Here is a 13,128-nt window from a genome sequence, read left to right as displayed (position 1 = left end):
AACAATTAATTCTGAACAGGATTCCTCAGGATTTTTTTCAATTTAGTAGTGGGGGGAGGGGGAATACACCCAAAAATAGAAAATCATGTCCTACAGCCAAAATAAATTTTTTTCAATATAATACCTTTTCTAGGCCTTCCTAACAAAAAAAATACATATTTCGGCTGAAATTATCCCACGAGGGTTATTTTCTAAGAGAATCATCCGTTAGAAACATTTAATTTTAGTGTTTCCTAGTGGGGGGGTACGACATAAGGATACGTCAAGGATCAAAACTTGAAACACTTATAACGTTTGACAGAATGATCAGATCTCCTCGTACTACAGCGCATTCTTCTCAGCTCGTCAAAATGAATTTTGTAATAATATAATTGTGAGGTAAACGTTTTTTCTTTTAAATCAAGAAATTTGCGATATTTTCCTCATTTTCACAGTCTCAACATCTTTTCGAAAATAAACAGTCATGCAAGATGAATTTTAGGCTACGTAGCCTATAGAGCATGTACTTCTCTTTAATTTGAGACCAATCGCAAGTTTCTATCATGTATCTTACTCGTTTTAGAGCCTCTTGAATAACAGTAAAATCGCAGAAAAAATTAGAAAATTAAAATAATCATTTTTCAATTGGCTGTAACTTTTGAACGGTATTGGAATCAGAAAAACGATTTATGGGAGCAAAAAGAGGAGAAAATTTTCAACAACATTGACTACTTTTTGGATTTTTTATCTAAAGTGTTTCACAAGATACGCCACTTTTGAATAACTTATGCGAAAAATTTGTGATTGGTTGATCATTTTCACAGTCTCGCTTATTCAAAGTTGCGTATCTTGTGAAACACTTCAGGTAAAAAATCCAAAAAGTAGACAATGTTGTAGAGAATTTTCTCCTCTTTTTGCTCCCATAAATCGTTTTTCTGATTCCAATACCGTTCAAAAGTTACAGCCAATTGAAAAAATGATTATTTTAATTTTCTAATTTTTTCTGCGATTTTACTGTTATTTAAGAGGCTCTAAAACGAGTAAGATACATGATAGAAACTTGCGATTGGTCTCAAATTAAAGAGAAGTACAGTACATGCTCTATAGGCTACGTAGCCTAAAATTCATCTTGCATGACTGTTTATTTTCGAAAAGCTGTTGAGACTGTGAAAATGAGGAAAATATCGCAAATTTCTTGATTTTTCAAAACAGATTAGATTAGAGAGAGTGAGTGATGAAAGATTGGAGAAAGCAGAAGGTAGTGGCACAAAAGGTGAGGAGTATTAGGTTCAGGAAGAACACAATAAAGTAGAATGGGAGAAGAAGGAAGACAGTATTTGGGACTCAAATAAGAGAAGAAGAGGAAGAAAATGATCAAGTTGAGAGATGCTAAAGAAAAAATATATTGTTCTAGCTTTTGTTGGATAATAATTATTTAAAAAACATAATATGGATTCAGTTGTGTAACCAAATGTGACCAAAGGATGGTGTGAGGGTTGAAAGGGTTTGTGAGCTATTTATTTATTTTTAGTTTATTCTCGACTATATATTTTCCGTTGGATAAGATGAGTAATGAGAGCTTGGTACTCTCATTAGACTGATGACTGGTCATCATCACTAACCAACTTCCAGGAGCTTTCATGATTACTTCCTGGTGGTTCGAAAGCCATCTGAAAACGTTGGTTTATCAATAAATCTTCTATCACATTGCCTTTTAAAATTCCTACCATAACTTTCTCATCGAAAGCCATTTTATCCTCGAGGATTACATTTTTATTACCAATAACATTATTGAACAATATTTTCACAATAAGATATCGACGATAATCGCTCAGATTAGATAAATGTATTGCTTCTGTTACTGTCATTGGATGGATGACAAATTGAGAAAGATTCACAAAATTTATAATTTTTTCCAAGTACCGTTTGGCTCAATGCTAGAGCTGTAAAGCTCTTTCATTTCTCATTATGCACTCGTTATCCTAGCACAAGTCTAGAGATAATGTGGACATCATTCTCAGGAGAAATGAACTTGCGGGAGAACTTCATAGTCTGGGTAGGGGTTTTTTAGGGGTAATTAGGGGAACACTGGGGTTTTCTCTGTGTTTTTGTCAGTATTCAGAAATGGAGAAACATACATTTGTTCGAAAAATAATATAATTGCACCACATGATAGAAAAGAAGGAGTTTGTCTATCAGCAGGTATTCTAAAAAAATATGAAGTGACTTTTCATACTTCTTGAACAATGCCAAAGGTTGAAAATTTTCTACTTTTTTAAACTCTAAAATGAAAAATCCAGTATTTTCCGAACGGCCCAAAATTTCAATGGTGTAAATATAAACACCCTCCTACCTAAGCTGGAGAATAAAACCCCAATTGTGCATTTTGAACGAAGAGTCAATCATAGAGCAATCAGAAATAAGAGGGGATAGATTCACTAACATTGGAGGTGAGAAAATTATACAATTCACAATTCTCTGCAACGAGATACGGCCTCATAAAGCAAACCGAAACTACTCCAAATCGCATATGAAAACTTCTCAAAAACTAGGAAAACTATTCTTTCATTCTTCTTCTCGTGATAGAAAGTCAATTTTTAGTTGAAAAAGCTACACATGTCAATTTATTACGATAATTCACCAAAAGCTCAGGTATCAACTCTTTCCCCTCCCCGTCAGTAAACCCCTGTTCTTTCAACAGGTCTTCCCATCCCCTCCCTTAGCAAAGCTCTACATAAACATAACTTATTACTCTACCAAACGTTCTCGATCAAATTCATTCAATATGGAATCTAGACTCCCTCAGAAACGTTTCGTTTTTAATTCACAAAATACAATATATATTTAAGTATATGACACGGTCGATAAACTATAGTAAGGTCCACGTTATAATGGCAGTGGAGAAAGATAGGAGAGAAACGTTGCCGATCCTCTGTCTTGTCAATGCCTTCTATAAACGGTAGTTGATACAGGTTTATTGATGTAATATTAACTGTTCTTTCTTGTTTAAAATAGTCAATTATATAGATGGATAGATAGAAAATGCCTTTATTCAATATAAATAAAAATAATAAGACTACAATCATGTTACAAAATAAACAATTAAAAATTATATAATTAAGATAATGATTGTGCTGAATAAAAAACATGATACAAAAAACTTGACATAACCATAAAGGTTGTCTGCCAGAGTTGGTAGGCCCATTCTACAAAAACAAAAGAAATTCGAAATTTTGTGAAAACAATTATCATTGGAAACCAAACAAAGAAAAAAATAAATAAAGAACCTGCTACATAAAGAACAAATATATCAATGAAGCTGAACTAAATGAAATAAATACTACTATAAAGCCTCAGTAATTTTCCTTTTTATATTTAATAATTAAACTCCCTAATCATTTCATTTCTAATACTAACTGCCCTTTCCACATATCGCGCTAAGAGACTCCACTCTTTTCCATTTAACCACTCCATCATCTCTATATCATTTAATACATTCTTCCCCAGAAACATTTTACGTAACCCCACTAAAACAGGACATACTCCTAGGAAATGCTTTATGTCTTCTCTTTGCCTCAAATTACACATAGAGCAGAGCCATTGAGATTCTTCCCTCCCGCGCTCAAAATTTAAATTTAAAAGAGCTCCACGTGCCTTGAAGATGAAACCCACTGTCTTCTTATCCAAATTTAAATTCAAATAACTTTTACCTCTTTCCTTGTCCAATAGGATATATAGTCAATTATATTTCATTAAGCAAGAAATTATATTTTTCAATAATCTCATAATGAATTTTCATAATTAAAATGAAATATTTTGTTAAATAATTATTAATTCTAAATTGTAAAAAGACTATTTGGCAACAGAGCAAAGAGAGAAAGAGATAGCGCTATCCGCTTTGTCGTATATAGACAAGGATAGCAATGCCATTGCTAATCAAATACTGCCATTATAACGTGGACCTCACTATAGCTATGAAATTTCTGAAACTTCCTTGTGAAAATAAAATTATGTTATCAATTCGCTTATCGATCTCCATTTTCTATTCACACTATATGGATATATATATATATATATTGCCATAAAAATTATACGGCCAATTAATAGCAGTTATGTGAGGGCAGAGTACTTGTACATTAGTGTGTGTACTTTCTGTTTGGTGTGTAACAGGCAGTGCGTAACAAACCCACCAAGCGTTCAAAAGATTGGAATGCAAATTGCTGCATTCCAACACACTCACTTAGGCTACTACAGCCCACTTTTAATACTTTTCAATGTTGATAAAAAGGGATTTTTTGAGCAATCATGGCTCAAATACTTTGCTACGCTTTTATAATTTTTTTCAATATTTTAAATCTACTTCTGAATTGTACTTTATAGATTAATCGTATAGTTATAAATTAAAATATTTATTTATAGATTGCAATATAGATATATAGATGGAATTTATTTATATTCGGCGTGATCATAGATTTATTCTAATTATGGTTATGAATATATATAGTTCATCCGTTCCATTACCCACGCACAAGTCTAGAGCTCATGTTGGCATCATCCTCAGAAAAAAACAAATGAATTTGATCACCCTGATTTGGTAGGTCCTGCAGAAAGAAAGAGGAATAGGAAACCAAGAGTCCTTAGCAATTGTAAATAATCTCAAAAATATTTTCCACGACTCTCGCAATTCTATCCCTCCCATCCTTATAAACGCCACTGGTTTAATAATGCTGTTTAGTGTAATTTGAAAAATAATCCACTTGGTGGAATCTATATACCATTCCTGATTATTGCTGAAGAGAAATGAGGACCTGGAGACATTTCGTTGGCTAGGACAGACCTAAGGATATTATAGAGTAAGATGGGATGGTAAAACAAAAAGGAGTTTGAATAATTATATAGGTAGGTTACTTGAAATTTAGTCACACTTGGAAGTACTGTATAACACCAAGTCATGCAAAGCTGATTGATCATAACCAAATTTTCAAAGTAATGCAGATAAGAAAGCTGTGTATTTCTCAAGAATACTTCAGTTGTACGTACCGGAGTAAATTGTGATTAATCCAATATGTTTTCAATGGCACAGAGTGGAGACTTGTTGTGTGAAGATGGCTTGATGATTTGTACACATGCATCCAATATTCACTTGACACAATCTTAATATAACAATTGAAGCGTTGTATTCGATAACTAGAAAGATCACAGGTCACGATGCTTGCTACGTTGAAGAACGGACTGGCTGTTCTAGGTTAGAACTTGATACGATGGCACGAGATTTCATCTGGTTGCAGAACGACACCGAGGTTCTGAGAAATCGAAAAGTAACACACTTGAACTACATCTAACTTGATATCACTGAAGAGTTGTTGCAGGGAGAAAAATGATTAACCCTTCACCACAAGCACAGTTTAAGATACAACCAAACACAGTCCTAAGCTATGAATACAAGCTCTCTCACGGAACGATGTAGTTTGGCCATCTTATTTGTTTGTTTTTCTTCTTCGTCTTTTCGAGCTCTTCTTCTACAATAACCTGGAAAGAGAAAGAAGAGCGCAGCAAGCGAGGAGTTTGGAGTGGGAGTGAGAAGAATGCGTGCTGACCGAATGATCGGAGAAAGATGGTAATATTGAGAGAAGTGATCGCGGGACCAATAAGAATGGGTCTCGGCTTCCTCCGACGTTGCCAACTTGTGCAGCAGAGGTATGGTGAAGTCGTTGTTCCCTGCTCAGGTGACTCCAGCGCTGGCTGGCTCATGCCTTCTCCTGCTGGACGCTGGAGCGCTGCAGTCCTGGAGTGATCTGCAGGTCGGCTCTGCCACTATCACACTATCATGGCATACTGCAGCGCTGCGCTGTCATATGCATTCCACAAATTCTTCGCTCTTTGTCGCATTTCAGCTCAGTGCTCGAGTAGTGGTGACTCCCCTACTGCTCTGTGCACTGTTCCTTGACATTGTGTTAGCTTATTGATGTACTGATTGCAGTCAATTTGGGCCACTTGCTGATAAGCCGATTTGTTGACACCTGTTGGTTTTACGGGTCTCTGCCGGCTAATTGATAGTAATCTATTTGTGAGGGAGGCAAGGGGCTGTAGCTAGCTGTAGAGCTGAGAAGTAAGTAAGTAATCTACACTAGCAATGTCATTCACTTTACTTAAATACTACACGACAGAATTAATATTGATCAGAAACAAGTAGCCTAATTATTCGTGAAAGGATCAAAATCTTCAACTATCAGACCTGTCCATACTGTTTCAAAGTTTCGTGAGTAATACAATTTTTGTTAAACTACAAATTTCAATGAACAATGTTCTTCAGGATAAAATAATATAATCTCGAGCTCCAAATGAACAATAATGTGACTAGATTTATAAAAAAGTGAATATCACTTGAAAAATATACGTAATGGTACTCAGGGGTGCCCAGCCCCCCAAGGCCAATGGCGCATGCCCCCCCCAATTCAAGTGTAATGCCCCCCCCAATCCATGTGTAATGACCCCCCCCCAAAGTACCCCAACTCCCAACTCTTTAGTTTTTAACATTAGTCAGTGTATGACAATAAAATTCACATCTTAAGGTGCTTACAGATATACGCGCCGCGAACATGAGCAATTCACTTTTAATCAGCTGATGCCAAGCTTTTTATATCTGTATTTTACCGTTTCTGTAAAAATACAGATATAATCAGCTGATTGAAAGTGAATTGCTCATGTTCGCGGCGCGTATATCTGTACGCACCTCTACATTCTAATCTTCCAAAGGACATTATTTACCTTTGGTCTTGTGAGGAATTCTTTCTGTTTTCATAATATTGTAAAAATATATACCATCGTTTCTTATCTCTTTAAAATAGAAATAAAGTATTTTTTTGATATTATTTTTGAGACTAGCAGTGCACCCGTTCTTGTTCGGGAGGACTAGAAAGAACTTCATTACATCAGGAAAAACTACATGACACATATTTTAATAGGATATTAAAAGATAAGTAAGGGAGGCTTTGCTTTTTAAATGTTAAGGTTACTTATAAAAAGTTGAATAATAATATCATTGATAATTCTTTATTGCAAAAGAATATTGCATAGCAATCTTGGTAAACATTCATACAAATTTGGAACGATTTTATTCATACAATATATAATGTCGGCAAGTTTAGGTATTCTAAATCCTATACTATTAAACGAGCAATTTCTGTTTAGATGTTTTGATGTTTAAATTTTTAGATGTTTATATGTTTGTATTTCACCGGATCTCGAAAACGGCTCTAACGATTCTCACGAAATTCAGAACATAGTAGGTTTATAATATGAAAATTCGATTACACCAGGTCTCATCCCTGGGGAAACTCGCTGAAGGACATTAAAAGAATTTATTCATCCTTGGAAAAACAGCTGATAATTTCGGCGTCTGTTGATGATGGAAGTGAGTGAGCGAGTGCATGTGTGTGGGACTGAGACAAAATTATGACTCAGCTGTTGAACTTTTGTACATAATTCAATCAGGTACTTAGTGACAGTTGTACAAAAGCCGGTTAAATTTTAATCCTGATTAATTCCAGTAGAACCAATCAGATAAGCTATCTTTTTGAGATGGTCTTCTGTGATTTGGTTCACGTGACATGAATCAGGATTAAAATTTAACATGCTTTTGTGAGAGAAATTTTTGCATTCCTCTGCGAATTAATCTCAATCCACTGTGATTAGATAGAACCTTTCTGTATGAACTATGAATATTTATTATAATTTCTTCTTTCGTAATAATTTTTATATGCTTTTGTAGGTACTCTAGAGCGGAGCTCGGTGCCCCGATATTTATCATGAATTGGAATAGGTTGTCACTGATGTTGTGTTGTTGGTAGTATTTACTTTTTAACATTACAGGAGTAAATAACACAAGTCGAACAAAATGTATCTTTAAATGGTTTGGTTTTTGGAATAAAGATATCATCTGAACAAGTACATTTTGTAAATTCTATCTATTAATACCAAATATCGGGGCACCGAGCTTTGCTCGTTATTTATTCATTGATAAACAGATTTATTTCATTGATAATCATTTCTTTAAAATGATTGGGGAAGTACTAACAGGCACAGCCCAAAACTGTTACTTACCCGAATTTTGATTTATTCACTACGAAAAATATATTTCGTCTGTGATTTATTCACAGACGAAATCATCATCTGTTTTTCCAAGGATGAATTATCCTTTTCATGTCCTTCAGGGAGTTTTCTCAGGGATGAGACCTAGTGCAATCGAATTTTGATATCATAAACCTACTATATTCCGAATTTCGTGAAAATCGTTAGAGCCGTTTCCGAGATCCGTTGAACATAAATAACCAGATAACCAGATATAGAAATAGAAAAATATAAACAGATATACATAAATTGCTCGCTATTATAATAGGATAACAACTTATAGTCCAGTCAAATGGTCGTTTTTCAGGAAACAGCCCCGAAATAATTTTTTTCGATGGTTCTATATATATTTTGGGGCGCTGAATTCTAATCTGAAATTTGCTGACACACCAGAAGGCGACTTCACCCCAAAATTTTGGATTTTTTTAAGTTTTCCATTTAATCTCGAGAACCTTGAATTTTTCGAGAAAAAGCATTCTCTATATAATATTAAAGATAATAAATTTCCAATGAATTGAGTGGTCGCGCAGGACTACTTTTTGGATTTTATATCTGAAGTGTTCCACAAGATACGCAACTTTGAATGTGCGAGAAATTTGTGATATTTTCCCCATTCTCACAGTCTGGCATATGCAACGTTGCGTATCTTGTGGAACACTTCAGATGCAAAATCCAAAAAGTGGTCGAGGTTGTGATGAATTTTCTCCTCTTTTCACTCCCATGAAATATACTTCTGTTTTCAATACCGTTCAAAAGTTACAGCCAATTGAATGATGATCTTTATTTTCTCATTTTTCTTGCGATTTTACTGTTATTAAAGAGTCTCTAAAATGAGTACAATGCATGATAGAAACTTGCGATTGGTCTTAAATGAGAGAAAATTTCATGCTCTATAAGCTGAGTTGCCCTAAATTGATCTTGCATTACTGTTTATATCGAAAAACTGTCGAGACTGTGAAAATGAGAAAAATATCGCATATTTCTTGCAACAGCAAGGAAACTCAACCACAGGACCATTAAAAATTAAAATGAAGCAAAGGAAATCAGAATAATAGTGGATGATGAAGCTATAATCTATTTTTGTCAAAGATTAACCTTCAAACTCATAGGCTTAAAATTACTAAAATTCCTGAATACAAAATATTATCAATTGTGCTTATGCTTTATATTGAGTTACACTTAGCAAAATATAACATTGTAGAGGTGGGAAAAATTAACTACATTAGGATATCTCTATTTAATACCTTGATTTTTTAATCATAATTCAAAATGTTGACATAAAATATACACTGTAATAATGAAACCAATTTTTAAATAAATTACAAACTACTGCCCCAAAAGAGCAAGCTCGAGCTTGGGGAAGGAGCCAGCTGAACTTCGGAAAGCTGAAAGACTTACGAAAAATAATAAATTTCTGATATATTTATGAAGTATAAAATGTTTTAATACCAGAGTAGTTCACAGTAAAAATGCGACAAATCATCAATAATCATCAAGAGCAGAACTATACCTAATGTAAACATTGAATTAAAATCACTTTTAATTAACACTTGAATACACTTACTTTTTTGCAGTGTCTGGAGATGACCCACTACAGGTTTAATGGTCATCACTACTAAAGAGTAAGTGTTTCCACTCTAAAAGTGTTTTTAATTGAGCCAAATCCTCTGAATATGACTCATGAGTTGTAAAATCGCTTCCCGGTGGTTCGGAAACCACCTACAACGGTAGGTCCATTCATCTCTCATCAACATCCGCCGCATAACCCATACACAAGCCTAGAGCTCATGTGGGCATCACCCTCAGCAAGAAAAAAATCAAAGTTTCAAATAACAGTGGAAAAGAATCGATTTACAACGCAGTATACAAGTGACACACCTATCTACATTTGGACTGTTGTATAAATCAGAATTGGAACCGTTTTGGGCTTACAAGACTGTGGTACTTTTCTGTAAGTTGGGTAATTCTGAATGATTGAATAAATAAATAAATATTTAACGATTTATTATGAAGGCTATTGTGTTTTGTGTATTACGTTACACTATGAGTAACTAGCCGTCAGGCTCGCTTCGCTCGCCATATTCGTCTAGCCAGGGGGCTCCGCTCCCTGGACCCCCGACTGGGTCGTCCAAGAATGAGATCAGCAGGCTCGCTTCGCTCGCCTGCATTTTTGAAGTAGCAGTGCCCAATCAATTTTTCCGCGATAAAATGCATTTAAATCTTCAACTTGGTGCCAACCTAACAAAGTCAACTCAACTTAATGCCAACCTGACAAAATTATCAATTTAGTTGCCAGTTAACAACTGTTTCGAAGAGGTACTCTATCTAGATTATAGTTCTATAGTAACATATGATATGGAAATTTCAATTATAATAAATTAAAAGATTGGGAGAAGAAGAATATACATGCTAAAAGACGAACTTCAAATCCTTAAAAACAACCCTTAGAGTTAAAATATTGTCAAAAGATTTCTTAGTGCGCCTCTAAAGGGCCAACTGAACATACCTACCAAATTTGAACGTTTTTGGTCCGGTAGATTTTTAGTTCTGCGAGTGAGTGAGTGAGTCAGTCAGTCAGTGAGTGAGTGAGTGCCATTTCGCTTATATATTATATAGATGAGCCTAAGGTCTAACTGTAATTTTCAACTGGAATATCATCCTATTGAATTCCAGAATCACTATTGTTATAATAGTTTCAAGTTGGGGACAGCAAGTACCAACTGAATACAGCCAACTTGGACAGCCAAAAGGAACGGTAGTTGACTTGGTCACGAGAAAAAGTCACACAAACAGTTGGATTGAAGCAATCGACATGTGAAGAGTCGATACTCGATAGTTAGCAAAGATCGAGTTGATAGCGAGATAATAGAGGAGTTGCAGTTGGAGTGATATTGATAACGGGAGAGAAGCCGACCCACCAACGAGGACAGCGATAGAGTCGCGTGCTTTTCTCTCTCTCCCTCCACTACACCAGTCTACCAGCCTTCATGCTGATAATAAAATGTCTACTTTCTTCTCTTTCTACCGTCATTTTTCTTCTTCTTCTTATTTTTTTTTCTTCTTCTACTTCGCCAATCTTCCTCCCTTTCTTCACTTTCCATCTTCTTCTTCTCTCTTCTTCTTCCCTCTTATCTCTAGTTTCTTCTTTCTTCTTCCCTCTTCATCTTATTTTCTCCTTCCATCATCATCTTCTTCTTCCTCCTAGTTTTTTCACCGTTCTTCTTCTTCCCTGTTATCCCTAGTTTCTTCTCCTTTCTTCTTCCCTCTTCATCCTTATTTTCTCTTTTATCTTCTACTTCTTCACTCATCTTCCGAGTTTCTTCTCCTTTTTCCTTTTTCTTCCCTCGTCTTCCTCATTTTTTGACCTTTACACGACCCTTCCTTCATTTCAAACATCGCTTTGATATTCTCACTCTTCTCACACAACCTCCCTCATTATTCCTCTCTCACTCTCATCTTCCACTATTTCTTTCATTGTTCTCCCCTCCTTTTTCTCCAGTTATACTTCACTTCAAGTGTTTTTCTTTCCTCCCTTCTTCTTCTCTCTTATTCCTTGTATTTTTTAACTTATTTTTTAACTTATTTTTTAACTCACATCTTCTCCTTTTCTCCTTTTTCTTCCTAGTTTGAAGTTTCATAATATAAATAGTAATTTTATGTGTTCAAGATCCTTGGCTCATACAAATTGGTTGCACATTTTCAATTCAAAAGTAACAATGGAAAAGTAATACTGTAACAAACATAAATCCTCTAAATAAATAAACAAATAACAACAAAGAGACAATAAATCTTATAAAGTTTTATATTATCAGTTTTATATTTCATATTACGTTTTTATAATATTAAGTTTGTTGTTTAGTCCTGCAAAATTATTTCTTTAATATGTGAATATTTTCTAATTTAGTAATAAAAATATAAAATATTTCTTCTATGTTTGGTTTTGAAGCATCTAAATTCAAAAATCTATGTTATGAAAATAATTAAGGACTGAAAATTTTGTGAAGTGAACAACTACAAGACTTAACCTATTTCGGACTATGTGTAACCTTATCTAAATTTGGGAGAGTAATAGCACAAGATTAACTTATTTTTTATCTCCCTATCATTTTGATGATGTATTTATTGCATGAATCAATAAATAATAAAGTTCTCACATCTTCTCCATTATTCTTTCTTCCTCCTCCTTCTTCTTCTCCCTTCATCCCCTTTAACCTCCTTTCTTCTTCATTCTTCTTTTTCTCTCTTAATCTTATTCTATCACCCTTCTTCTTTCTTCTTCTTCATTCTTCTCCAATTCCATCTTCGTCTATTTCCGTCTTATTCCTCTCTCTTCTGCCTTCTTCTTTCTTCTTGCTGCTTCTCCCTACTTCTTCTTCCTCATTCTGAATCATTCACCTCCTTTTTCCCAGTTGCCTTTGGTTGGCAATGTGTTGCCATTCCATACTGACTTGCAGCTAGCTCTGTTCTCCGTTGGTGCGCCAAGCCCAAGACGTCGTCATACAGAGATTGACTGTTCCACCACTTCTCCGAAATTTGAGCTGACTGTTCCTCCACTTCTCCGACATATGAGCTGACTGTTCCTCCACTTCTCCAACATTTGAGGAGACTGTTCCTCCACTTCTCCGACATGTGAGCTGACTGTTCCACCATTTCTCCGACATATGAGCTGACTGTTCCCCACTTCTCCGATATTATGTGAGCTGACTGTTCCACCACTTCTCCGACATGTGAGCTTACTGTTCCTCAACTTCTCCGACGTGGAGTCAAAAGTTGATACTCAATCTTAGATACCTCCTGAACTAACTCCAAATGAATTCTAGATGGTGCTCGTCTGATGAATCCAACATTTTTGGAAGGCTAAATTTCAAAATGTCATACTAACTTATTTGAAATTACATGATTCAAAAAAAAAAATAAAATACAAATCAAGTTCGTAAACATTTTTATGAATAGTTATAGTTATTACAGTACTCGGTTATGGTCACTTATCGTGGACTTTTCATGAATAGTTATTACTCT

At 34.9% G+C, this 13,128-nt stretch overlaps 1 protein-coding gene across 1 annotated transcript in view; it reads right to left on the bottom strand.

The window, feature by feature from the left end:
• Window positions 1–6,079, bottom strand: part of LOC111064644 (cadherin-related tumor suppressor) — a 278,331-nt gene extending 272,252 nt beyond the window's left edge. Inside the window, exon 1 of the mRNA XM_039428848.1 lies at window positions 5,020–6,079. The gene's annotated coding sequence lies outside the window, so the exon portion shown is untranslated. The remainder of the gene's footprint in view (window positions 1–5,019) is intronic.
• Window positions 6,080–13,128: the final 7,049 nt, after the last annotated feature.

The sequence above is a fragment of the Nilaparvata lugens genome, chromosome 5 (genome assembly GCF_014356525.2).
Source record: "Nilaparvata lugens isolate BPH chromosome 5, ASM1435652v1, whole genome shotgun sequence".
NCBI lineage: Eukaryota > Metazoa > Arthropoda > Insecta > Hemiptera > Delphacidae > Nilaparvata > Nilaparvata lugens.
This window is presented reverse-complemented; position numbering and strand designations above follow the sequence as displayed.